At 35.4% G+C, this 25,414-nt stretch overlaps 1 protein-coding gene and 1 long non-coding RNA gene across 17 annotated transcripts in view; one reads left to right on the top strand and one right to left on the bottom strand.

The window, feature by feature from the left end:
* LOC309665930 overlaps positions 1–23,771 on the bottom strand; it is a 104,586-nt gene extending 80,815 nt beyond the window's left edge. For all 8 annotated transcript variants that reach the window (XR_014266772.1, XR_014266773.1, XR_014266774.1 and 5 more), the window contains exon 1: positions 11,301–23,771. This is a non-coding gene — a long non-coding RNA (uncharacterized lncRNA). The remainder of the gene's footprint in view (positions 1–11,300) is intronic.
* The window catches only part of HDAC9 (histone deacetylase 9), a 999,599-nt gene that overhangs the window by 449,883 nt on the left and 524,302 nt on the right, over positions 1–25,414 (top strand). The window lies entirely within an intron of this gene.

Below are 25,414 nucleotides of genomic sequence, written 5' to 3'. Positions count from 1 at the left end.
CTATTTCCTTTTTCTGAAATATCCTTCTGCTTTATTCCACCTAGTATTCACTGGAGAAATTCTAACTCTTGCAAAGCCCAGTTCAAATGTCTCTATATCTCTAAATTTTCCCCAGTCCCCTGCAATACTTCCCCAGTCATAATATTAATCTCTCTTCTTTCCTTTCTGTCTTCTCTCTCCTCTCCATCCCCAATAATCCTTTATTACTCCCTTAGAACATGCCCATTTTCTGTCTTATACTGTGGTTATTTATGTACGTGTGTCTCCTTCCCGCCCCCCCCCCCAATTAGTTATGTGCTCCAAGAGGAAAAGGATCATGTTTTACTTCTATTTTTATTCCCTGCAGTGCCTAGCACATAATTGATCCCTGAGACTATTTTTAAATGAATGAATGAATGATTAAATAGTACAGTGGTATTGTACACAGTCTGTTTTTGATTTTTTGAAATGTTTCCTTCTTTTATGTAGAAAATAAGTCCTCAGTTATTTGTAAATTTGAAAAATACAGACTTTTGAGGATGTTAGAAACTTTGACTCAAAAATTTAAATTATTTATTATAGAATGTAAGTCAAGAATAATCCCCAGTGCTTCGACAATATGTATATGAACCTTTAAATGTTTCAATTATTCTTAACAAAGGGAATTTTAGAATGTTCTTACTTGAGTTGATTTTTCAATGAATAATACCAATAGAAATTTCATAAGATACGTGTCTGCATTCAAAATGTTGTGTGAAATAGCTAATTTAAGACTGCCTGAATGTAAATGCACTCTTTTTTATCCAAGGAGAAGAGTAAATTTGGTTGTGCAGATGATTACAGGTGTACTTTTATATTATTCAAACACCATTTCACATTTAATCCTATTTTTCTCTTTGTGATACTTTTTATGTAAAGACAGTTTTCTTAGATAAAGGACAAAAATGAATGGATTTTTGGGTTAACAACAGTATCAATTTGAAACATTCCTGCACCTTGCATTGCTATTTAGAACTCATCTTCATTTTTTCAGTCACTATTTAATTGGCTATGTTCTTGAGAAGGGGGCAATGAAAGAAGATTTTTTTTTTTGTAAACACTTTACTGATCAAATTTTGAATGCCAAAGGTATCAGTAATTTTAAAAATTATCTGAAGTAAAATGTCAGAACAGGGAATTCACAGAGTGAGATACTAAGGAAAAACAGATGGAAGGAATGAATCAATCTGTATACAGAGCTATTCAAGGAGAAGAATGAAATAAATATATTTATGTCTTAGTGGGAGAGGAATGATGAAAAGAATAGATATAGCATATGTGGGGAAAAGACATAATTTTTTGTGGTAGTCCTTTTGCCCTGGTTTAGGCGTGAACTCAGCACAAGTTAGGATAAATTAAGGGCATTAAGGCTCAGAAAATTAATTGAGTTGGTTAAAAATATAAGTATGAGCCAAAAAAGGAGTTGGATAATAAAACAAAATTTTGCAACCTAGCCATTGAACTCAGCTTAGTAGAGCACAGGGAATGAATGCATGCCCATGTTCTTTCAGTGACTTTGCAAATGCTGCCAATTGTATTTTCTCATTATTAGGAATCCAAGTTAAGTTTCTAAGTGCTGTAATAATCATTTTGAGATGGAAAAAATCAGGGTTGGTTGACCTTGGATTCAGAAGTTTCTCATTCTTATATTAACCATTACCAAGAAATAAGGATTAGTTCAAGCAAATTTCCAAAGGAATATAATTTTAAAGTTATAAACACAGTAAATTGAAAACACTCATTTGTTTTCTTTTCTGAAGATGAACAAAAAATGTTAAAAAAAATTACCTTGTTATCAACTTAACCTAACTTGTATAGTGTAAGAAGGAAAACAGTATAAACAATCTCAGGCAACTGATGATTAAACATAATAAAAACAATGCCCCTAGTTTAAAATCACTTCCTTCAGATTTTAATCAAGAGTCAACTCTCACTATTCATTATCCCAATAATTAAATGAAAATTACCTCCACATCATTATCCTGGAAAGATTAATGATTCTTTTAAAAAAAATTTTTTTTTCAGCAGATAGTGCTAAACTTGAATATGGATATAACTTTAGAAAACCTTATGAGTTCATTTTTAGATGACTAGAAAATATATTAAATTGCTTTGTAGACAAGGGAAGAGAACATCTTTCTATTTCATTATCTACTGCCCAGTCATGTTCCTTGGGCACTGAATCAAAATGGAGTAGAGATTATTTTTATGCTTCACCAATCATATATGTGAGAACCATTTTTCCCACACCCCTGCCATCACTGAATATTGTCAGATTTTAGATATTTTTACCAAATTGAGAGATGAAAAATGGCACAACATTACTTTTTTATGTGAATTTCACTGATTACTGGTGGAGCTGAATGGTTCTCATATGTTATTAGCCATTTGGATTTTCTTTTATGGAGAAATAATTTCACCAGAATGCTTAAAGGGAAAAAGTCTATGAGTGAATGTCACCTGTCAACAGACTAAAGGAAAAACCAATATGATCATTTCATTAGATGCAGAAAAACATTTGATAAAATGCAGTACCTTTCCAGAATAGAAACTCTACTAAACTAAGAATAGAAGAAAAAAGTGTTATAAACCAAAACCCTATCTGAAACTTTATATTTAATGGTAAGATTAAAACACATTCTCTTTTATGTCAAGAACTTTGTCTTTGGAGGTCCTAGTCGATGTTCTAAAACATAAACATTCAACAAGAGATATAAGATTTTTAAAGGGAAAGAAACTAATTGAACTAATAAAGAGGTCAGTTTAGGTTGCTCAGTACAAGTTCAATACAACATAAAAAATTGAAAAGATTGTTTGATGCCAGAAATAACCAAGCACAAAATGTAATAAAAATGATAGCATTTATAAATAGCAACTGAAATTTTTATGGAGAAATTGATAAAATTATTGAGGACATATAAGAAAACTAGAAAAAAATTAAGTTATTCCGTGACCATGAATAGGAAGACTACTTTTAAAAATTAGTTATTCCAAAATTCATCTATAAATCTCTTTGTTTTTAAAACAGCTAACTTTAAAAAAAATAGACCATTCATAATTCAAAAGTCAAATGTACTTAATATGATTATATAGTAAGTAACCTGTGTGTTATTATATAGTCTGTAATTCTCACTTCTTTTCCATTTCCAGCAGCCATTCAGTTCCCTGCTTCAGATAGCCTGATATCAATTTCTTCTGTTTTTTGTATGTTAGTACAAATTCAGATAAAATCCTAACAGGGTCTGTCAGAGAACATGGCATACTAAATTCTAAAATGCTAATGTAAGAGTAAGTGTGGCAATTTTGTAAAACAACAGATTAGGAGAAGAAGGGTAGCTACCAAGTCATACAAAGTTGTATTAATTATGATTGTTTGGTTTGGGCAGGGACACCGTCGCATAGATCAAAGGAACAGAATACAGAATTATTTTGAATATCTTGGTAGATGGCAGGCAGAGTTTGCATCACAGATCAATGTCAGAGGACAGACTATTAATTAACTGTTTTGGGAACAATTAATATATTTAACTTGTAAAATTACAGTCAAATGATGTTATATTCAGTATTCTATTTTTATAATACCATTGTTATCCTGTCCTGTTGGACAGGTTACAACTTAAACTTCTGTAAAGCCAATGTATTGTGTAATGTGTGTAGGGTCTTGCATTTTATGGAGAGATGAGAAGTAATTTTATGAAGATATGGGAAGAATTTTAGTTAATTTAACTAAATTAGGTGAGAGAAGTACTCAGTGTTTATATAGCTCCCCAAGTTTCAAAAGATAATTTAAGATTAAATAAATTCAGATTTAAGAGTACCATTGAGTGAAATAGAGGGTTGATAATGCAGTCAAGTAAAAAAGGTAGATAACAGCACTGTCCTGAGGCCTCATCATACAGCAGCTGCTGAGTAGTGCCTAAGAAGACCCATGAGGAAGTGATTTTTTTCCTAGTTTTACTGAGGAATAATTGACATACATCACTGTATAAGTTTAAGGCATATAGCAGGATGCTTTGATTTACATCTGTTGTGACATGATTACCACAGTAGGTTCAGCTAACATTCACCTTCTCATGTAGATACAAAAAAAGAAAAAAGGAAAGAATAAAGGAAAACAATTTTTTCTCCTTGTGATGAGAACTCTTACGATCTACTCTCTTAACAACTTCCCTGTGTGTCACACAGCAGTGATAGCTGAAGCCATCACATTGTACATCACATCCCTAGTACTTACTTATCTTATAACTGAAGTTTGTACCTTTTGACCACCTTCCTGCAATTCCCCCTCTTCCTCCAGAACACTCCCCCCCCAACTCATGCCACCACCATCTCTGGTAACCACAGGTCTGATCTCTTTTTCTATGAGTTTTTTAAAATTCCACACATAAAAGTGAGATCATACATTATTTGTCTTTCTCTTTCTGACTTATTCACTTAGCATAATGCCTTCAAGGTCTAGCTATGTTGTTGCAAATGGTGGGATTTCCTCATTTCTTATGGCTGAATAATATTCCATTGAATTGGGTTGGCCAAAAAGTTTGTTTGGGTTTTTCTGTAACATCTTACAGAAAAACCCAAATGAACCTTTTCACCACCCCAAGGTATGTATGTGCAACTTTTTTGTCCATTCATTGTTTGTGGACACTTAGGTTGTTTCCATGTCTTGGCCATTGTAAATAATGCTGTTCTGAACATGAGGGTGCAGATATATTTTTGAGGTAGTGTTTTTGTTATCTTTGAGTGTATTCCCAGAAGTGGAATTGCTGGACATGTGGTTGTTCTATTTTTAATTTTTTGAGAATCTTCTGCACTGTATTCCACAATTTACAATCCCATCAACAACAGTGCAGGAGGGTTTGCTTTTCTCCATATCCTCGCTGGCGTTTGTTATTGCTTGTCTTTTTGATAATAACCATCCTAACAAGTGTGAGGTGATAACCTATGGTGGTTTTAATTTGCAGTTCCTAATGACTGGTGTTGTTGGATGTCTTTTCATGTACCTTTTGTGCTTTCATATATCTCTTTTGGAAAAATGTCTGTTTATGTCCCTTGCCCATTTTTAATTGTTATTTGTTTTTTTGCCGTTGAGTTGTTTGAGTTCTTTATATGTTTTGGATATTAACCCCTTATCAGATATATAGTTTGCAAGTATTTTTTCTCCTATCACAGGTTGTCTTTTCACTTTGATGATGGTTTCTTTCGTTGTGCAGAAGCTTTTTAGTTTGATGTAGTCCAAATTGTTTATTTTTTATTTTGTTGCTTATGCTTTAGGTGTCATATCCAAAAAAATTATTACCAAAATCCATGTCAAGGAACTTTGTTCCTATGTTTTCTTCTAGGAGTTTCATGGATTCACGTCTTACATTTAAGTCTTTAATCCATTTCAAGTTAATTTTTGTGAAAGGTATAAGATATAGGTACAGTTTCATTCTTTTACATGTGAATATCCAGTTATCCCAGCACCATGGAGAGACTTTTCTTCATCAAGTATTCTTTGCTCCCTTGTCAAATATTAGTTGACTGTGTACACTTGGGTTTATTTCTGGCCTCCAGACTCTGTTCCATTGACTTGTCTTTTTTGTTAATGCCAGTACCATACTATTAGTAGTCTTAGATTATAGCTTGAAATCAGGAAGTGTGATACCTCCTGCTTTGTTCTTTCTCAGGATTTCCTTGGCTATTTAGGGTCTTTTGTGGTTCCACATAAATTTTGACTTTTTTCTACTTCTGTAAAAATAATGCCATTGGAATCTTGATAAAGATTGCATTGAATCTGTAGGTGGCTTTCAGTAGTATTGACATTTTAAAAATATTAATTTCAATCCATAAATGCGGGATACCTTTCCATTAATTTGTGTCTTTTACAGTTTCTTTCATCAATGTCTTGTAGTTTAAGCACAATCATCTTTTACCTCCTTAGTTAAATTTATTCCTAAGTATTTTATTGTCTTTGATGCTATTATAAATGGATCAATTTCTTTATATTCTTTAACAAAAATTTTTTGTTAATGTATAGAAATGATAGTGATTTTTGTACTTTTATTGTGTATCCTGCAACTTTACTGAATTCAGTGATCTAACAGTTTTTCTTGTTGTTGAGTTGAAGATTTCCTATACATAAAATCATTTCATCTGCAAATAGAGACAAATTTTACTTCTTTCTTTCCAATTCTTATACCTTTTATTTCTTTTTCTTGCCTGAGTGTTTTAGTAGGACTTCCAGTACTGTGTTGAATAGAAGCTATGAGAGTGGGCACCCTCTCCTTATTCCTGATCTTAGAGGAAAAACGTTCGACCTTTCATCACTTGTGTATGATGTTACCCATGGATTTGTCATATATGGCCTATATTATGTTGGGATATATTCCTTCTGTGCCTGATTTGTTAAGTGCTTTTATCATCCAAATGGATGTTGGATTTTGTTGAATGATTTTTGCATCTGTTGAGATGATCATGATTCTTTCTCTGTTCAATCAATGTGATTCATCAACATTGCGTATGTTGACCTATTCTTGCATCCCAGGGATAGAACCCATTTAATCATGGTGAATGATCCTCTTAATGTGCTGTTGAATTCAGTTTGCTAGTATTTTATTGAGAATATCTGCATCTATATTCATCAGGAATATAAGCCTATAGTTTTCATTTTTGGTAGTGTACTTTTCTGGTTTTTGTATCAGGATAATGCTGGCCTCTTAAAATGAGTTTCGAAATGTTCCCTCCCAAAAAATCCTCTTTGATTTTTTTGGAAGAGTTTGAGAAGGATTGGTGTTAATTTTTCTTTAAATGTTTGGCGAAATTAGGCAGTGAAGCCATTTGGTCCTGCACTTTTCTTTGTTAGGAGATTTTTTCTTACTGATTAAATCTCCTTACTAGTAATTAGTCTATTTAAATTAGTCAGATTTTCTATTTCTTCCTGATTTGGTCTTGATGAGTTGTGTGTTTCTAAAACTATTTCCATTTCTTCTAGGTTGTACAGTTTGTTTGCATATCGCTGTTCATTGTAGGCTCTTATTCTTCTTTGAAGTTCTGTGATATCAATTGTAATGTTTTCTTTTTCATTTATAATATTGTTGATTTAGGTCTTTTCTTTTTTTTTCCTTGCTTAGTCCAGCCAAGGGTTTGCAATTTTGTTTAACTTTTCAAAGAACCAGCTCTTAGTCTGGTTAATCTTTTCTATTGTTTTTCTGTTCTCTATTTCATTTATGTCTGCTCTGATGTTTATTATCTCCTTTCTTCTGTTAACATTGGGCTCAGTTTATTCTTTTTTTTTGGTTCCTTAAGGCATGTAGTTAGGTTATTTATTTGGGATCTTTCTTGCTTCTTAATGTAGGCTTTTATTGCTATGCCCTTCCCTCGTAGAAGTGCTTTTGCTGCATCCCATAAGTTCTCATATGTTGTGTTTCCATTTTCATGTGTCTTGAGAAACTTTTTAGTGTACTCTTCAATTTCTTCTTTGATCCAGTGGTTTTCAGCAGAGTGTTGTTTAATTTCCATGTGTTCATGAATTTTCCAGTTATCCTCTTTTTATTATTTCTAGTTTGATGCTATTGTGCTCAGAGAAGATATTTGTTGTGATTTCAGTCTTCCTGAATTTGCTAAGACTTGTTTTGTGGGCTAACATATGATCTATCCTAGAAAATGTTCCATGTGTACTTGAGAAGTATGTGTATTCTGCTTTTCTTGGATAGACTGTGCTGCATGTGTCTGTTAGGTTCATTTGATCTATAATGCTGTTCAAATCCACTGTTTTCTTACTGATTCTCTGTCTGAATGATCTTTCCATTGTTTAGAGTGGAGTATTAAAGTCTCCAACTATTATTGTCTTGTTGTTTATTTCTCCTTTTCGCTCTGTTAGTTTTTGCTTTATATTTTTAGGTGCTCAGATGTTGGGCAAATAAATATTTACAATCAGTTTGTCTTCTTGATGTATTGACTCCTTTATCATTATATAATGACCTTCTTTTTCTCTTTTTATCATTTGTAGGTTGAAGTCTATTTTGTCTGATATGAGTATAGCTGCCTCTGAGTTTTTTTTGGTTACCATTTGATTGAAATGTCTTTTTGCATCTCTTCACACTCAGTCTATGTGTGCCTTCAAAGCTAAATTGAATCTCCTGTAGGCAGCATATTGTTGGATCTTGTGTTTTTATCCATTCAGCCACTCTCTGTCTTTTGATTGAAGAATGTAATCTATTTACATTTAAAGTAATTATTGATGGGTAAAAGACTACTGTTTCCATTTTATTATTGATGGGTAAAGACTACTGTTTTCTGGTTGTTTTGTAGATCTATTGTTCCTTGTTTCTTATCCTTCTGTCTTTTTTTGTGTTTTGATGTCTTTTGGTATCAGTGTGCTTTAGCTTTTTTATCCTGTTCTTTTGTGTAGTTACTACAGTATTTTCCCTTGTGGTTACCATGAGGCTTACATTAAACATCTTAAACTTATAACAACTAATTTTAAACTTACAACAACTTAAACTAATTTTAAACTTACAACAACTTAACTTTAATAGGATTCATATACTTTTACTTCTTCTCTCCCTCACATTTTAGATTATTTCTCTTACAATTTACATGTTTTTTAATTGTCTAAAGACAGATTATTGTTTATGGTTATTTTTGTAACATTCTTTTTTAAACTTTTAAACTAGAGTTGTGAGTTATGCACCATTTTTACCACATTGCAGAATTTAACTATGACTCTATATTTACCATTACCAGTAAAATTTACTCTACCTTTTTTTTGGTATCATGTTAATTAGCATTCTTTTACTTCTTCTCAAAGAACTCCCTTAAGCATTTCTTATAAGCAAGGTCTGGTGGTAATGTACTCCCTCAGCTTTTGTTTGTTCAAGAAAGTCTTTATCCCTTATTCATTTCTGAAGGACAACACCTTTGCTGGGTATAGAATTCCTATTTGAGAGTTATTTTCTTTCACTATTTTTAATATGTCATTCCATTCCCTCCTGGCATGAAAAGACTGTTGAGAAATCTTATGATAGTTTTACAGGGGTTTTCTTGTATGCAACTTCTCTCTTTTCTCTGCTGCTTTTAAAATTCTTTGTCTTAGACTTTCAAAAATTTACTTATAATGTGTCTTGGTATAGCCCTATTCAGGTTCCATCTATTTGGGATCCTTTGGAATTCATGGATCTGGATGTCCATTTCTCTCCCCAGGTTCAGGAATTTTCAGCCATTATTGCTTTAAATATATTTTCTATCACCTTCTCTTTCTCTTCTTCTGGAATTCCCATAATGTGAATATTGTTTCTTTTCATTGTGTCCCATAATTCCTGTAGGCTTTCTTCATTCTTTTTCATGTTTTTTCTTTTTGCTTTTCTGACTGGGTAATTTCCAGTCCTATTTTTCAGGACACTGATTCTTCTGAATGGTCAAGTCTACTTTTGAAATGATTGAATTCTTCAGTGATTGTATTTTTCAACTCTAGGATTTCTGGGGATTTTGTTGTTTTAATCAAACTGCTCATTTTGTTCATGCATTATTTTCATAATTTCATTTAGTTGTCTATCTGTGCTTTCTTACAGTTCACGAAACTTCCTTAAGAGAATTATTTTGATTTCATTGTCTGACAGTTCATAGATCTCCATTTCTTTAGATTCAGTTATTGGAGCTGTCTTAGTTTCCTTTGGTGGTGTCATATTTACCTGAGTTTTTATAATCCTTGATTCCTTATATTGGGATTTGCACATTTGAGTAATAGGGCTCATCCCCCAGACTTTACAAGTTTGCTTTGGCAGTCATTTTTTCACCAGTCAGCTCAGTTTGGTTTCTGGGTGTGTCTGCTGGTAGTGTCTTTGGGCAGGTGGGTCCTGCTATTATGGTCTGTTTTGGGGCAAGGCAACTGTTTCAGCTCTGAGGATGGGGATGGGGGCTAAGAACAGTTGGATAGGACTGCTGGCTTGGTTTCCTACCCAAGTGAGTCTGTAGGATGGGCTCCAAGGTGGCATGGGTTCTCATCAGGCTTGCTAGATGTTTGAGGTTGGGTTCTATATTCAGTAGGAGATGGGACTATGAATTAGCTTGCCTGCCCTGGTAGGGCAGCAGGCCAGGGTCCAGGGGCTGTACAGCTTTGGGGCCTGTATCATGCCTGAGTATATACTGAATTCCCTGTTCAGGTGAGGCCACTAGTTTTGCTCTGCTACAGATCATGCTCTCTGTTCAAGTGCCACTGTATGTAAGGCTATTGAATGGGCTACACTGTATGTAAGGCTATTGAATGGGCTAGGAAGTTTCCCATGTGCTTTTGTTGGACAGGCTGAAGACTGTATTCAGCAATGAGTGGGACTATGAATTAGATTTCCTGCCTGGGTGCAGTGGAAGAAGCAGCTCTAAAACCTGTAAAGCTGTTTGTTGTCTTAACTCAAGCTGACCTTCACCCCAAGTTCCCTAGTGGAACAGGTCCACTGGCTTTGCTATGCAAACTATCACTTCTGTCCACCTTCCTCTTGGTTTGAGTGCCAGTGGACTGCACAGCTTTCAGGTGTTTTCACCAGCTCTTCTGGTCAGATGGGGCCTGAAGACTGACTGCACAGCAGGTGGGGCTATGTCTCAGCCCCCTTGCCTCCGTGTGGGTGGGAGGGGACACTCCAGGCTACTTTCAGTTTCCCAAGTGGTTTCTCCAGTTGGAATGGGCTAGGAGCTACCCTCAGCCTTGGTATGAATTAATACCCCTGCCTGTGCTTAGCACACAGGAACCTTTCATGCCTAGTACTGGAGCTTCCAGAAGTTGTTACCAGCTCTTATGGTCAGATGGAGCTGGAAGGCACTCCTCATAGTGGATGGAGCTGTGACTCAGCACCTTGCCTGGAAGTTGGCAAGCCAAGCTCTAGGGCCTGCAAATCTCTTTAAGGGCCTGAATGAGGCAGATCTGTACCCCACCAAATACCTGGTCAGATGGCACCACTGACTTGGTTCTGCAGATGAGCAGAGCTGCTGGTTGAGATTACCACTTTGGCACTGCAGGAACGAACTCAGTCTTTCAAGACTCCTGTGCTGGTTGGTGCAAGCCCCTCCCCTATTCTCCATCACATTGAGATTCCCAGTGATTGAGCCCCATAGATTTCCCTGCAATCGTCATGGTGTGAGATCAGAGTAGGGGCTCCCACAAAGTGACTCACAATGTTAAGGGAGGCTCCTTGTCCTCCCTGCATTCTCTTTTCCCACTGGAGGCTCAGGAGGCTCAGGGGAGACTTCTCTGCGTGGTGCTGTGCTAGCCTGTGGGAGGGGCAATGCGGTCAACATGTAGCTGCTTCTCTTACCTTCTCATGCAGTCTATCTTGGTCTCTGAGGTGCAGAGGGTGTTTCAGCCTCACTCCTGTGCTCTAGAATTCTCTTGGTGCTGTCTTCTTGAATAGATGTTAAGTTTTTTTTCTTCTGACTGGGAGAGGAGTCAGGAATGACTTATGACACCCTCTTGGTAACCATAACTCTCCCCAGGAAGTGACTGTTAAGCTGAGGCATGAATAACTAGAAGAGCCCAACCATACAAAGATCTAAGAAAAGGCATTCCAGGCAGAAGGAAACCAGTGCAAAGGGACCAAGTTTAAAATATATATTTGGCTCTTTTCAGAATGAAGGCTAGCATAGCCACTGCATTTTCAACAAAACAGAGAGGAAGGATGAATGGTTAGGCAGGGGCCACTTGCATAGTGCATCCAAACTGTCTTTTGCAATAGCCATAAAATGACCAATTTTTCATATTCTGAATTCAGAATTTCATAAGCGCTTCAGTGTCCTACACCAATATCTGATAGTTTGTCTTCAGAAAGCACCATTTGCATGCTGAAGGAACAGAAGGTTCTTTATCTTTTATTTTTCCATGCATACTAGAAACGTACTGAATCTAATTCTAGTGCCAGTACATGCAGGAACAATTTAAGTATTGCATGACATAGTAGATATGAAATCGGGAAGACTGGTCTATCTGTTCATTCATATTTTTATGAACCTAGTAAAGGTACTAAAAGATTTCAGGAATAGTAAAACTGATGAAGAAACACCAGTTTCTGGTCTCAGGAGCATATACTTTCTGGGTGTTTTAGCTCAGGGTCTGCCATTCTTTGTGTGAAGGTAGGTTATTTAGTTGACTGCTCTTGGCATATATAAACCATGAGGGGGTTGCCTAGATTACTGTTAGGGTCTCCACTAGTTCTGAAAATGTCAGAGATTTGCCTTTTTAATTCCCTGAAACAGATCAGACCACAGACAACGTCTTTCTTGTATACCAAAAGTAATTTTGATTCAGCAGGCAAATTGCCACAGTAATGTGTTGGTCTGATACTGTCAGTTTATAATACTTTATATTTTAGGCTTAGAAACTCATTCTGTTCTAGCTTATTTTAATTTTATTCTGAATCTTGTGCTGCGTCTGACAGGTTTTGAATGTCTTACCTTTTCACAAAAGCATTGTGGTCCTGTTTACAAAGAATTATTCATTAATTGTTATGATTTATCTAGCTTAATTTTATACTTTAAAGCATTTGAATTATTTTTTATTTTCCTGTAGCGAGAGTCATGGCATTCTTCTAATAGAAATAGAAGAGAGGGAAAAATATTACTCTGGACTAAACTCTTTGTAGCTTAGAACCAGTTATTATTTCTCTTTTAGTAATGAAGATTATCATTTTACTGTTAGAAATGTAAGGTTTTATCATCAGTCTTCATTTTTTTCTTTCTGTATCCACCCAGTGACTACATTTGAATTTTCTAGATCTCACTTATAATTTCACTTTTTAAAGTTAGATCTTATTTTGGATTAATAAATAGAGCAGAAACTTCAGTTTAAATAACACCATAACAAAAATTATTATAAATAAGCAGAAAGTTTGTTAAATACCTCAATAAATATTACCTATTATTGCTGCACATCAGCTGCTAAAAAGATAAGGGACCATTTCCAGCTGTCTTTTTTGCACGTTCATTTAAATCAAAATAATTTTCTTAGTAAAATACAGTATTTTGGACTAAGTGCTACAGAGTCCTTAGGAACTGTTTTACTCATAATTTTTTCTAACCCCAGTTTATAGTTCATAGTGGGTAGACTTTAAAAAGAGAGAGAGATTACATTGGTTATTGGTTCTAAAGTCATATTTTATTGAGTTTTACACCTACTCTGGGTGATATTTAAATGATGCCAAAGCTACATGTTGCATTCAAGATAACAACAGTATTTTTTCTTTCTTTCTCATTCCAATCTTTTGAAATGTAATGCATGGAAGTTTTTTTTCGTATGTTAAGTGTATCTCATTGCTGAATATAGTGTTCCTCACTTAAGTATTCACTTCTTTGCCAAAAACACATCAGTCATTCACAAATATTCAGTACTCTGAGAATGAAAATTTATTTAGCTACTTGTGTAGTTGGTGAAAGCCAGTTTGCAAAGATTTCTAAAGCCACAGTGTTAGATGTATTATTTGGAATCTAGGACTAAGTATTAGCACCCGGTGTGTGAGGTAGTATTCTAGATATGTTGGACCCTGCAGGCTATGATATTCTAGACCAAAATTTGTAGCTGGTTAATGGAATGATGTTAATCAGCCTTCTATTTTGTGGATGAGATAAAAATTCATTATAATTTTGGAGAACAAAATCGGTTCCACCCCTGAACACATTCATTAACATTTGAAGAAAATATCTATAAGATAAAAATAGAATCCCTGAATTAATTGACATGGAAACTCAAATAAGAAAACCTAAGACTTAGAAGAATGCCTCAAAAATAAAAATTACTCAATGAATGTTTGTGGAATGAGTAAATGAATGAATGAATTGAAAATTATCCATTTACAGCAGCTGATATTTAAATTGCACACACACCTTTGAATTTTGTATTGAATATGTTTCTCAGCCCATTATACTGCGTTATCTAAGCATAAAGATATACAAAGAATATATTTTAAGAGTCAATCTTTAATTTAAATGAAATAAGGAAGAGCTTCTCTTCCTTTTCCATGATCTTTTTATTAAGGATACATTATTATTTTTATGAATATTAACTATGTTATACTTCAAATGTGGAGATCCTTCAATAACACATAAGGTTTTGGGGGGCTGTTTCTTTCAGAGAAAAGTGGCATTTGCAGCTGTGATTTAAAATCTTTGTCCTCCTGCAGGTCTCCTTCTAGCAGGCCACATTATGTTATCCAAATTTATTATTTATAATATAGTTAGTGAATAAAAAATCAGATGATCATGCTTGTTACGTTAGCTTCTAAAGCAAGTGTTAAAAAGATCCTTTGGAACGATTTCTTTTGTGTGAAATATATTCAGTTAAGTTCATATCCGTAGAAAATGTAGTTTGGCCCATAAGAGGCCAAATGCTTGAGTCTTTAGTATGTTCTGGGTAGCTGAAGTTACTAGAATAGTATCTTTCCAGAAAAGAGAGTATTTCCTCACAGTCCTACTCAGTAACCTACTACCTGAAAACACTTAATAGGAGAAGCCCAACTCAACCTTCCTCTACCCCTTCAGAAAAGAGCCCTAGAGAGTGCTTTGTGTGTCAGGTTGAAATTCTAGATTAGTAAATTGAGCATCTGATCTGGCATAGCTGAAAAATGAAACATCTTCTGGCATAATAGTAAAAAATTACATAGAAAGATTATTTTAAAAGACCAACATCAGATTTCAGGCTTCTTTCTCTGAAAAAATATCAGCCAGCATTCTCTATAATTTTGATTTCTCTTTAAATAAACATGAATATATAGTCTGATTCCTAATTTCTTGGCTCAAAATCGATGACTTCACACATGCAAAAATTCACTTTCTAATGTTTAAAGACAAACATATTTGGAAAGGTTATGATGTGAAGAGCACCAAGTGCTTATGAGCATTGATAGGCTTTGCCTTCATGACTGCTTCATTTCACTGCTTTCTGACTGACTGACTTTCTTCCTTCTGCTTGCCCTTCCTCCCTCCCTCTGTCTTCCTTCCTTCCTTCCTTCCTTCCTTCCTTCCTTCCTTCCTTCCTTCCCTTCCTCCCTCCCTCTCTCCCTCCCTTCCTTCTCTCTCTCTCTTTCTTTCTCTCTCTCTCTCTCTTTCTCCCTTCCCTTCCCTTCCTTCCTCCCTTTCTCCTTCCTTCCTTCCTTCCACAGCATCAATTTACTGCCTCTCAGTTTCTATAGGTCAGGAGTCTAAGCACAGGTTAGCTGCATCCTCAGAGCTCCCAAGGTTGAAATCTGCATGTTGCCTGGGGCTGCATTATCATCTGGAGTTCAAGACCCTCTTCTTGCTTGTTCAGGTTGTTGGCAGGATTGAGTTCCTTGTGGTTGTAGGACTGAGACCCCTGGCTTTTTGTTGGCTGTCAGCTGGGTTCATTCTCACCTACTAGAGGCTACTCTCAGGTGCTTCCATGTGGCCCCCTCTACGTTAGCAATGAAGAAATTCCCTCTTGTTGAATCCCTCTTAAGCATCAAATCTCTCTGATTTATTCTTCTACCAGCAGGAGAAAACTCTCTTCTTTTAAAAAGTCTGATATGATTAGTTTAGGCCCACTTGGGTAGTCCATCTTAAAGTCAACTGATTACTAACCTTAATTACATCTGCTGGTAACCTAACATAATCATGGGAATAACACCAGGTAGGGAATGTCATGTGAACCATCTTACAATTATGCCTTCCACAGTAAGTTTTTAAAAAATTATTATTGTCATATACATTCTTCTGGAGTGATCTCTTCCTTCTACTCAGTTTCAGCTATCAGCTCTATGCTGATAACTCACAAATCTCTAGCTCAAGCCCCAGCCTCACCCCTTAGCCTTTAGATCTAAAGGCTAACAACAACTCCCACTGTCCATTTGGAGGCCCCAATACAGTATTTTAGAGATTGGAAAATGAGCTACCTGCCTTTGTTTCTGTGAATGATAAAAACTCAAAGAACGCCTTATGAAAATGAGTTCTGAGGATGTTTTATTTCCTTGCTACTCTCTACTTAGAGGTTCATGTAAAAGTACAATCACTTGCACTTGGTAAGAACCCAGAACTTTGGAAATGAATGAAAGGGCCAGCTCTGTAGATTCAGTGACTGCTTTGAGTGATTTCCTACCATCCATGCCTCCTCTCTGCCACTCGCAGAGTCTAGCACAACTGCTCTTATTGTTCTTCTATACATTTGTTCTAAGGAATTAGCTATTATCCATTAGACATTGTATTCTGCCTTTGGTGTTCTCTTGTTGTCAACCAGGCTTATCTTACTGCTAATTTGATCATTTGTCAACCTCTAGGGACAAGACCTTGCAGGTTGAGGAGTACAAGTACAGGGTTAATTAAAGAAAAGGCCTTTATTCCTCTTTTCTTCCATTCTTACCCATCTGTTTCCTGCAAGGATTATGACAGCAGGGTGGAAAGTGGGTTTTTAAAGCCGATCTGACAAAAAGCAGGGCAGTGAGGACAAGAATCTTCTTTCACATGCTAAGGAACTCCTGACTATACTTCTGAAGTAGACGTTGGAATGACAGCTCTTCTGGCTGAAATGCAATTTTTTTGTTTTAAAAATACAAATGATTCTCTTCATTTTCTTTTCTCAGTTCTTATACTCACATGCTCACATTTACAGTGTTATACAGTATATTTTCCATTATGGTATACATATACTTTCCATCTTTTTCCCTTTTGAAATAACATGAGAAAATTTCACCATAGACAAATAGTCACACATTTTTTATGTCTTAATTGAGCATTTAAAAGGGCATTATTCCTTATGATTTCACGTAATCTCTCATTTTATTGGGATCTATCATCTCTATCCACACTGACTTCTATAAATGACTCACTTATTTGGGAACTTTTCTATCTGAACCAAAATCAGGGATTTGAGGTGAATCGAAAAAGGACCTGGAGAGCCCAAGGTTCCATAAATGGGCTTTAGGCAGTCCCTGAATCCTGTGAAATTGTACACACACTAATACATTTGTGTACATGTGCATTTTTCTTGGGAGACTGTCCATTCTTGTGTAATTCTCAAAGAAATTTGTTACCCCAGTAAATGTAAGTAATCATTTTTAGAAGGGGTGATAACAAATTTGGCTGTTTGGATTCTCAACCCGAGACCAGAAGACACAGATTAAAAGGCAGGGTAGGGTCCTAGAGCTAAGGGGCTTACCCACAGCCACAAGGCACAATAGCAAGCAAGAAGAACCTGCCCCCAACCCAAATATTGAGAAAGAAGAGGTAGAACTAAGCCTAATTCCATGAAGGCCAACCATTGTGCCTAATAAGTCCTAATGGAACCACTGTGTCACAGTGCTGTAACCGATGGGCTCAAAGATGACTCTGTGTCTTCCAAACTGTGGGCATTTTTAAAAGCAGGAATATATCTGATCTATTTTGAAGAGAGTGAAACTGCAAAATGGAATTTTAAAAACTATTGAGTTGGCCAAAAAGTGCCTTCAGGTTTTAAGTAAAAAAAAAGACACATTTTTCATTTTCACCAAGAACTTTATTGAACAACGTATTCACCCTTTTGTTCCACTACCTTCTGCCATTTTTCAGGCAACCTCATAATTCCATCTTCCCCAAACGTTTTATCTTTTTGAGCAAAGAACTGTTCCAGGTGTCTTTTACAGTCTTCCAAGGAATTGCAATTTTTTCCATTAAGAGAATTTTGTAAAGACCTAAATAAATGGAAATCCGAAGGTGCAGTGTCTGGTGAATATGGCAGATGAATCAGAACTTGCCAGCCAAGCTGTAACAGTTTTTGCCTTGTCATCAAAGAAACATGCGGTCTTGCGTTATCCTGATGGAAGATGATGCGTTTTCTATTGACTAATTCTGGACGCTTTTCATCGAGTGCTGCTTTCAGTTGGTCTAATTGGGAGCAGTACTTGTGGAAATTAATCATTTGGTTTTCCGGAAGGAGGTCATAATAGAGGAATCCCTTCCAATCCCACCATATACACAACATCACCCTCTTTGGATGAAGACCAGCCTTTGGTGTGGTTGGTGGTAGTTCATTTCGCTTGCCCCACGATCTCTTCCATTCCACATTATTGTACACTATCCATTTGTCATCGCCCGTCACAATTTGTTTTAAAAAATGGAACGATTTTGTTACGTTTAAGTAGAGATTCGCATGTGGAAAAACGATCAAGAAGGTTTTTTTCACTTAACTTATGTGGAACCCAAACATCAAAGTGATGAACATAACCAAGCTGGTGCAAATGATTTTCAGTGCTTGATGTGGATATCTTGAGTATGTTAGCTATCTTCTGAGTGGTATAACATTGATTTTTCTCAGTTAATGTCTTGATCACTATCAACTTCAACTGGTCTACCTGACCTGGAGCATCATCCAGCGAGAAATCTCCGGAACAAAACTTTGCAAACCACTTTTGACATGTTTGATCAGTCACAGCACCTTCTCCATACACTGCACAAGTCTTTTTTTGCATTTCAGTTGCATTTTTACCTTTCTTGAAATAATAAAGCATAACATGCCGAAAATGTTGCTTTTTTTCTTCCATCTTCAGTATTAAGGTGGCTACAAAAAAAATCACCAGTTTTGATGTCTTTTTTTTAAATGCACACTGATATGACAGCTGTCACATACAATCTACCAAAATTGTTTAGAATGAAGTTAAAGACAACTAAGTGCTACTAGAGTCATCTTATGGGAAAAAAATGAATGAACCTTTTGGCCAACCCAATACTTTGAGAGAAAGCTTTCAGCCATCTGGAATGCTATTCCCATATGAATTGAGATAGGTATATGAGGTTGAGGAATGTGTCACTTGCCACCTGATGGAAGATGAACCTTTACGGCCAGAAGCCCAGTGCCTGGTTTGTTAGTTTTATACACATTTGTGGGCTCTGTTAAGTGACTGAGAAACACTTTGTGTAGGATGAATCTCAAGCTTAGCTTTGAGGCCCTACTTCATAGCCCAAAATCAAAAAGGTGCTAGCAGAAACTATAGTTTAGATATTATGCGTTGGGGAAAATATTTCTATCTATATTAATGAGCTTATGAGTGAGGTTATCACAACTCATTCTAGGAAATATCTCTGCCAGTGTAATCCTATCTATAGAGAGTTAAAAAAAAGAGTGATGTTTGACTTGGCATTAAGTCAGAAACAACTTATATGACAAATGATGCCACTATTTTTCACTAAATGACAGACAGATGGAAATGTATCCATGTATCTAAAACTCAAGAGGTTAAACTGTAAGGTACAAATACAAACTATAAATAAACTTAAAAATATCAACTCAGCAGAAAGATGGTCAAATGTGTGAAGAACACAATCACAGAAAAAGAATAAAAAATGGCCAATAAATAAATGAGTAGATGATCAGTCTAAGTCTTGATTAATACATCAATGAGGTGCCACTTTTGTTTTCATTATATTAGTAAAAATAAAAAGACTCATAATATCCATTAATTAGGGTTTAGAGGAAAAGGACACCCTCATATTAGTGGAAGAGCATACTGGTGAAATTTTGGAGGTACATAAATTGCAGTACTGTCAACGTAAAAAATGTACATATTCTGCAATCCAATAATTCCACTTTAAATGCTGTACTGAAATACTTGTCCAAATGCACAAGAATATGTGTACTAGGGTATTTATGTGCAATGTTATTTAAAGTAATGAAATATTGAAAGTGGGTTAAGTATTGCATAATACAAAAATCAATTGCCTTAATCCATACTCTGAAATGTTAGATGTCATTAAAATTAATAAGTAATGTCTGAATATATTAAGAATGGAAAATTGGAAGAAAGGACTATTGTTGAGTGGGAAAAACTTCAAAATGTATAACCATATACATATAGGATTGTAAGCTCAACTAATCTTTGTTGTTGTAGGAGCATAGAAAAGTAGTAAGAGTATTTTAATCTGAATAAAAATTACCAGTTAAAGAGAAATTTTAAAAATCCATGATGTATTAATTTAAAGTAAGAAATTATTTTTATGTCAGTATGTTAACTTAAAATTGAAAGTATTAATAAATTTACCTCAGTAATAAGATTTATACATACCTATGAGAGCCTTTTGATGTACATCAAAATACTAAAGTAATGATGCTAGGTTTTAATTTTCATTCTGAAGACCACCTCTCACAGATTTTTACTTATAGTTTATTAGACTATCTTATTCTCCCTTCTTTACTTTAGATAGAGCTCACAATTATAGAAGTGGGTTACCTGTTACTTGCAGAAATGTCACTCATTACTAATATCACTTTCCAACACAGAAAAAATTTTAGCATAATTAGAGGCAACCAGCCTGCTTAAATAGAATTGGTTAAGTTATAAAATTCTAAGGGAGTGTGATGAACTAAGTAGACATATGTAGTTAGAGCTTTCTGTTCTGCTTTTTTTCTCAACTGCCCTTCTGTTGACTATGGTTTTCAAATTGATGCTAGGAAGTGTAAGTAGTACTCTTTGGACAAATAAGATCTTCATTTCTATAGTGATAATATGTCAACACACATTTTCCAAAATAACGGTCCAACTACCCTCAATGTCTTGGAAAGAGTTACTTGATACCCAGAAAGTGGAGTACAACTTGGTTGGACACCAAGCACTAGCGGCTTTATTAAAGAAGATAGCCCGGAGAGCTGGAGCCCTGCTCTGCTGTGTTGACATGTCTAGAGCTCAGAATAAAATTGAGTTTCCTGCTTTAGCCATAGCTGGGTCTTAAAATAACCTGAAGAAATTATAGTTCTGATTACATAGAAAGTGAAGGACTTAGAACATTCTCCTAATAAAGCCATGAGAATGACACAAAGCTTAGTCATCAGCAGTCCTTCTCTAACAGGCATTTTAGAGAGAAAAATAGAGCTTTGAAATTGGATAATTTGATTTGAAATCTTGCCTAATTATTTTAGGAATGCAGAAAACCTTTCTTTTTGGCCAAAAAAATAATGATCTGGAATCCAAGTATGAAAGAACAGGCTTTTAAAATGTTTGATATCTCCAGTAATGGGAAAAAAAAGCCATATATTTAAAGTTACATTCTGCTAGAAATCTCATTCTTGGATGTCTTGCTTTTTGCATTTTGAATGGAGGAATTTAATGTAATTTCCTTTTGGAAACATGGCATTGGAAAAGTTAGATGAGATGTTTGATTCTGTGTTGGAGCCTATCTACTAGGGCACAGATTTTAGGAGCAAAACACTTCTTGTTTCATTTTAATTCACAAAGGGAGATATCTGACTTAACCAGATGCCTTGAGATTTGTCACAACATGAGATTTTTTTATATGAATTCAGTGCCCAGTCCTCCATCTATTTGATTAGCACACCATGAATAAAATAAGCAAAGTGGATAAAGCCTTTAACAATTGCAGTTTTTCAAAAAATTATCACTATTACTTTTCACTCTTACTATGCTGTCTCCAATGGCATTTATTGCCACACTTCCTCACCATGTATACTTGTATGCCATTGCTTTCGATTCACATAGTGTTTGAGTTGTAGCCGTATCAATAATATGAATGACCATAAACAGTAGTCTAGGATTTCCAATTTTAAGGAAAAGGACAATAAAACAAGTTAAAGAAAGCTATATTAAGATATTTTCTTTTTACTTATAAATTAAAAGAAAAACATAAGATTAATAAAACTTTTTGATTAATATCTTGAAATGGTTCCTGTTATTTTTACTACAAAGTTAGTCGGACCGTCACAGAATTTTTCCATTTTACATGAGATTCAGATTCAGCTAAGCCTTAGCAAAGTGCCTTGAAACAGGAGGTTGAATAAACATTTGTTGAAAGGAAAAATCAGTTATTGAAATATTGTGTCTTCTGTTATCATTCTTGAGAAATGGTGGTGCGACAACTTAGTAGAAGTGACTAACAACTACATACATACAGAAGACAGGATGTGAGTCTCCAAGGTAATCAAGACCATCAGGAGGATGTTAGACCAAAATTAACACCAAGAGAAATGTGTTATGCATATATTACAGCCCACGTGTGGAAATCTGTTCGTTTATAGAGAGACTGCCTCTCTGTGAATGGCTAAGTTGGCTCCTCCAAGCACAAAGAAACACTTAGGGCCATTCAGAAGTAACAGCCACACACTTAAAGATTTTAAATCATAAAGAGTCTGATCAGTAAGTCCATCTTTAAACACAGAGATGGAAATTTTAACAAAGACATGGTAGGAAGGTGAAAAACTTCAGGGGTAAAGCTCCAGGCTGAGAAATTCTGAGGATCCAGAACCTTCTAACAATACACTCAGAGCTCATTCCCAGCCGTCTGGCCACATGTTTTCATTTCTTCTCTTGATCCTGAGGATTGCACCTACTCCTAGTCAGATTCTTCCCAGGCCTACAACAGGACAGGCCATAGTATCTTAGCTTTCACTCAGATGAATCATAAACTTCATTTGCTAATACTGAAAGGAGAAACAGACAGGTTATATACAAACAAACAACATATGTCTGTCATTTCTTGCCCCATCTCATTTTTATTTAGACCTTCTGGTGAAGCAGTTGGAATGAGGACAAGGATGTATCTTAAAAAGTAATAATAACATTCCATGAATATCAGTTAAGCGCTTTGAACTTTAAATGTATGGTATTTCATTTGTTTCTCCCTAGGATCCTTTTTGTAGGTGGTAAAAAAAAAAAAGTGAGGAAACTAAGCTCATAGAGGCTGAACAACTTAAATTAAGAAGTATTTATGGGGTTGCAGAAGGCAGGGAATTGGAGGAAGGTGGTTAAAAGGTACAAACTTCCAGTTATAAGATAAATACTAAGGATGTAACGTACCACATGATGACTGTAGTTAACACTGACGTATGGTATATAGGAAAGTTGCTAAGAGAGTAGATCCTAAGAGTTCTCATTACAAGGAGAATTTTTTTCTTCTTTCTTTTTCTTTTAATTATCTCCATGAGATGATGGATGTTAACTAAAACTATTGTGGTAATTATTTCACAATATGTGTAGATCAAACCATCATGCTGTACACCTTAAACTTATACAGTGATGTATGTCAATTATTTCCTAACAAAACCATAAGAAAAAAAGAAGCACTTATGGATGCCCACTGAATTTTTTAAGTGAATGATGCAATGTCTTGCTTCCAGAGCACACTGTCTAGAATGGAGAAAAAAGGCAAAGTAAACAGAATGCAATAGGTGCCCAAACTAGAATATGCAAGATTGAGAAGACCTGGAAAAGCTTACAAAGAAGATCACTGAAGGGAAGTTCTGTGTGTTTGAGGATGGCTGGAGGGCTTGATCTATACTGTTGCTGTGGTAGGAGATGAAGCTGTAAAACAGGCAGGAAAAAGATGATTAAGGACCTTTAATTCCATGCAAAGATGGTGACTGTGAACCTCTAAAGGATTTTAAGCAGTAGAGCTGCACAGTAAGAAATTCTTCCTGGAAATGTAACTTTGGCTGCAGTGTAAAGTGTAGGACACCCCTTAAAATGGGTTGTGTAACTTTCGTTCAGCTTGTGAACTATTAACTATAAGTGTCTGGGCAGAAATAGTGAATGAATAATGAAAGGGAACTGGAAGTCACAGAAATCAAGAAATTGGGAATTGATGCAAAACGTAGAAGAACAAATCTAGAATGACTCTTAGATTTCTAACATTCGTGACTGGGTAGATGTGGAGCCATTATTCATTTATTTGACAAGTATTTTTTGAGTGCTTTTTATGTGCCAGACATTGTCTCGGTGCCTAAGGTAGACGAGGGAACAAAACAGACTTGTATGTACGCTTGCCCCCATGGAACTTGAAATCTACAGGTGTGTATATGTGTGTGTGTGTGTGTGTGTGTGTGTGTGTGTGTGTGTGTTTCTTCCCATTGCTTGTCTTGCAACCCATCTGGACTGACAGATGTACAGTGGAGGCTGGTGGGAAAAATTGACCGATTTTCACTGAATGAGGGTTGGGGAAGAATGAGAGCAGAAAAACCTTAAGCAGTGAAATCATAGAGGGGAAGGAAGCCCTGTGGAAACTTCAGCATCTGGCTGGGTTCAGCATCTCAGAGTAGTCAAATATGAAAGCTGTGTGGAAATCGGGTTTTGGCATGCACACATATATCTACATGTATACATATATTTACATGTATAGTGCATATGAGAAAGCTAATACATATATAATTAACTGCTGTATTTCTTTGAGGACTGAAAGTTAACAATTTTTTTATGCTTGAAGAAAACTAACTATAGTCTTTAAGAATTGCAGGGATTTTTAACTCAGAATTACTAGTCAGTTGTAAATTTCAGATGCAGATTATTGCTTTTCTCATTGAAGGGAAGTGAAATTGCTTCAGCCATCCATCTACTTTGTGATGAGGCCTGCTATCAGAGCTGTAGTTGAGTGGGGCTCACTCTCTACTATTATTAGTAGTTTGTCCAAGTTAAGGCAAGTACACAACTTGTACACAGGTTGGATTCAGGATAACAGGTTATTATGTTTTGTGATTTCAAGATATTTCAGCCTCAAACTAATAGGGTAAAAATTTTTTTTTTAAGTATTAATACAATTGAAGATAAAGTTCAAGCTTGGGGGAGGAGGAAGAGAGTAGGCATGTATATTCTCTCTGTGTGTCTCTCTTGTGATTGAGAGACAGAGGGAGAGATTTAGAGAGTGAATTGGAGTGAACAGACATGAATTATAGCACTGCTTAATAGAATATTACCACCTCAACACCTGGCTTAAAGTATGCATGAAGAGTTCTAGTAAAAGATTTTGAGTAAAAGGAGATTGTGATAAAATAGAGGTTTAAATATATATGAAATAAAGATAGAAAAGTATGTATACAGACAGAAGGTTGCTTTTCTAAATATTATGTTATGCTTTTAATACACTACCCAAGAAATCTTAGGAGACTCCAAAATCATTTTGAGATTTAATGATAGTGACACGTGTACGTTTTTAATGTGTCATTCATTACAAACTAGAAAAGCTTAATAAATCAGCCTGAATCAGTAAAGCGTCATAGGTTTGCATGCCATAGTATGCTTCCTCAATTGTTCTTATAGGACAAAAATTACTAATTATTTGATAAATTTAAGCTCATAAAAAAGGTGTTGACAGCTTGAAAGGACATGTAATGACTTGGACAGAGACCAGATGTAACACTGTAGCAAATCATATAGGGGACTTAAAAACCACTGATTAAAAAAATGTCATTGGGGCAGATATTTTAAAGTGACAAAAATACCAAAGCCTTTGTTTCTTTGGTCCTTTCCCTACTTGAAATTTCGTAATCACTTTGGTGATCACAGAAGATGTATCTTTTAAATTACTGAGTTTGAGTATTTAGAAAATAAATCTAATTCTGTCCAAAAAAACTGTAATCCTTTAATTCTTTTGCAGTCTTTGGTAAAATAATTCGTGTGGATATTAAATAATGTTCCTTCTTAGCCATTTTGCTCAATTCATGTTTTTGTGAACACTGAATTGT

The sequence above is a fragment of the Balaenoptera physalus genome (genome assembly GCF_965194825.1).
Source record: "Balaenoptera physalus genome assembly, chromosome: 8".
NCBI lineage: Eukaryota > Metazoa > Chordata > Mammalia > Artiodactyla > Balaenopteridae > Balaenoptera > Balaenoptera physalus.
The sequence above is the reverse complement of the archived record's forward strand: the minus strand, read 5'-3'. Positions and strand labels throughout refer to the sequence as shown.